The following is a 3,264-nucleotide window of genomic DNA, read 5'->3' on the forward strand; positions in this document are numbered from 1 at the left end:
GTTCTAGCATTTGGTGTTTCAAATGGAAAAAAAAAAAGATGGCATAGAAGGAGAAACACAAGAAGAGGGAAAAGGAAAACAAAGTAATTCAAGCAGGAATTAATGTGCCTTACTTTTTAATATTAAAAATAATCGACAAAAAACACTATTTTTTCATCTTTTGTGCATCACACATAGAAGCAGCCTGGCACCTCCCAGTATGCTCTCCAAACAAGAATAGTGGTGGTTGGAATTGTAATTCTAGCCAGTTAAGACGCACCAGGTTAGGTAATGCAGCAAATCTCAAATAGCTGAGTAATACAGAACAGAATAGAACCAAACAGAACAGAATAACAGAGTTGGAAGGGACCTTGGAGGTCTTCTAATCCAAACCGCTGCTCAAGCAGGAGATCCTATACCACAGGGGTCAAACTGACGACATCACATTACCATCACGTGACGTTTTGCAGCGTTTCCCCCCTTCGCGGAGCTGGGGTGGGTGTGACCTGCATGTGATGCATTTCGCCCATGGGCCACCAGTTTGACACCCCTGTCCTATACCATTTCAGACAAATGGCTGTCGAATCTCTTTGTAAAATCCTCCAGCGATGGAGCACCCACAACTTCTGAAGCACCCAGGAGCATTTAATTTTGGAAAAGCTGCCGTTTTGTTATGCTTATTCTGGAATATTACTGTATATCAGCATTGTCCTCAGTGGGGAATTAAAATCAACAAAATGTTGGATGGAATATGATTCAAGCCCCACCCTTAAGGAAGGGGATTACAAAAGATATTTCATCTGCCATCTTGCTGATTTTGACACACCTCCATACCCAACAGATGCCCCTTCTCTGTATTGATGAACCATAATTTCTGAGACAACGAGACAAGGCTGGCACCACTAAGAGCCTCAGGGAATCTACTTATAATAGAAAATCCACCTGGCATCCATTCAATAATTCGTTAATTGAAATCCCTTCATCATTCAAACCTTTCCAGGATTCCCTTTGGGATAGATTTCTGCCTAGTGGTTTGTGTTTTTGCTTTTTAAATCTGCAAAGCAGGGGTGTAGATCTTTTTGTAAGTCAAGAACTGTCTTTGGCTTCTATGTAATATTGTATTTTTCAGAGTATAAGATGCACTGGAGTATAAGACACACCAAGATTTTGAAGAGGTAAATTTAAAAAACAAAGTTTTTGCACTCTTCAGGCCTCCCAAACCCTCTGCACACCTCATTTTTTGTGAAAAATGGGGCATGCAAAGAGTTTGAGAGGCCTGTAAAATGCTCCTTTAGACTGGGAGTGGGGAAAAATGAGCAAAAATGCCCTTTTTTTGTAAAAACAGGGCCATTTTCTGCAAAAAAACAGGGCATGCATAGGCTTTGGGAGGCTTGTAGAGTGCTCCGGGGGGGCAAAAATGAACATTTTTTGCTCGTTTTTGCTCGTTTTTGCCCTCCCCAGCCCCCAGGATTACTTTGCAAGACTCCCAAACCCTCTGCATGTCCATTTTTGCGAAGGGGGTGTGGTTTCTGGAAGGCAAAAATGCTGTATTCAGCATATAAGATGCACCCAGATTTTCACCCTCTTTTTTGGAGGCGGGGGAAGGTGCGTCTTATACTCCAAAAATATGGTAAATTGCCTAAAAAACAGTGGGTGTTATTGGAGGAAACATCAAGCTTGGTTGTGTTTACATTAAGTAAAAATTAAATAGAGTTAAAAATATTACATGACAAGAAAGTAAAGACATGAAATTGAATTGGTTCCTCCCATGACAGTCACAACGGGAGTTCAAAAGTGAAAGAAAATGTTAATGGATTCCTTTTCATTGGTAGGTCCAACAGCGAAGGCTTGAAGAGACCTCTGTTTACTCCTGTTGGGAAGTCCTGCAGGTCAGGAGGATGGAGCCATGTCCAACTGGAATACCTTCCTTGAACTTTCCATGATCTTTTCAAAAATATTCTTCACATTTTACATACCTGCTATTTCTGTTCTTGTTTCGGGGGCCCGTCTCAGGTGATTACAATAAAGTTCCAATCCCAAGAAGTCTCATGTGATAAAGACAGCAACATTTAGAGAGATGTCTGTAACATCACTGATGGGACCTGTCTGCCATGGAGCCAGTGTTGCAGTCTAGAACCTTCTGGGAATAACATTCTAGAGCACACATCCCAATCTATGAAGAGTGTGGAATGAGTTTATTGGCCCTACCATGGCTTTGAATGAATGGACTATGCACTGCGGAAAACAACCCAAGTTGATATTCCAAGGGAGGGGGGACAATTAATAGAAGTAAGCTGTAGTTAATGATCACTCCAAGACTGTTACTGATCTTCTAATTGTAGAACTCACACCAAGCATTTAAGAAACCTCAGTTACACAGTTGAGCTCGGTCTGAAAACCATCATTCTATATAAATCTTTGTGTTATCCAGATTTGAGGGGCCTAGCCAAACTTGACTGACCTTGAGAAACTAAACAGAACTGGTGAACATGTAGATTGGAGATCACCAGGAAATCTGTAGGTTAGGTTGAGAAGTCAATCAAGTAACTGAGAAGAATGTAATGCCGCCTCCTTAAATACTGTTGCCACAAATATTATACGGATATAGCTCATATAGCCACAGAGCCAAGCACTAGGGAATGTACATACTTTCCTTTAATTCTCCCCCAAATCCAACTAGATTTTTGAGCAGTAACTTTGATGTTATAATCCAAAATTAAGGTTTATAAAGCCAATAACTTTCTCATTTTGCAAGAGTTTACCATCTGGGGTTCTGCTGTGGCTAACTTCTTACCTGTAAGGTGTTTTTTTTAAGATTCCTTCCTTATTTCACTTCTTACTAAAGTTCATTTGGACCTGTTATTGATATATATTTTGATAACGCTCCTAAATGAATTAAAGTTCACAGGCAAAGTGTGGAGAATGGCCTCACCCCTTGCATTTTAGTTCAACCATGAGATAGCAGAGAAAAGAATAGTGTGGCATTCCTAGCATGTAAGGGAAAAAATGAAGTGTCTTATGGCATCTTAAATATTAATAAATTTATTATCACATATGGTTCTGTATATCTCAGTTGGCTTCATTAGTGATCAGATCTGTGATCAGATTGTGATTAACAAAAGATTATATAATCAATTTTTTAAAAGACATTTTTGGCTTGTTTGTTGTAAAAGACTAACATCACACCTATCCTTCTAGAATTGAAATATGTAGATTTTTGTCCCTGTATCTAATGGGAGGGACAGCTGAGGTGGTTTTAAGGCTTTCCAGAACTTAAGTAGAATT

The 3,264-nt window shown here is 39.6% G+C and overlaps 1 protein-coding gene across 1 annotated transcript in view; it reads left to right on the forward strand.

Moving 5' to 3' along the window:
- Positions 1-3,035, forward strand: part of COL26A1 (collagen type XXVI alpha 1 chain) — a 218,746-nt gene extending 215,711 nt beyond the window's left edge. Inside the window, exon 15 of the mRNA XM_032216118.1 lies at positions 1,812-3,035. The gene's annotated coding sequence lies outside the window, so the exon portion shown is untranslated. The remainder of the gene's footprint in view (positions 1-1,811) is intronic.
- The last annotated feature ends 229 nt before the right edge of the window (positions 3,036-3,264 follow it).

This window comes from Thamnophis elegans, chromosome 4 (genome assembly GCF_009769535.1).
Source record: "Thamnophis elegans isolate rThaEle1 chromosome 4, rThaEle1.pri, whole genome shotgun sequence".
NCBI classification, from domain to species: domain Eukaryota; kingdom Metazoa; phylum Chordata; class Lepidosauria; order Squamata; family Colubridae; genus Thamnophis; species Thamnophis elegans.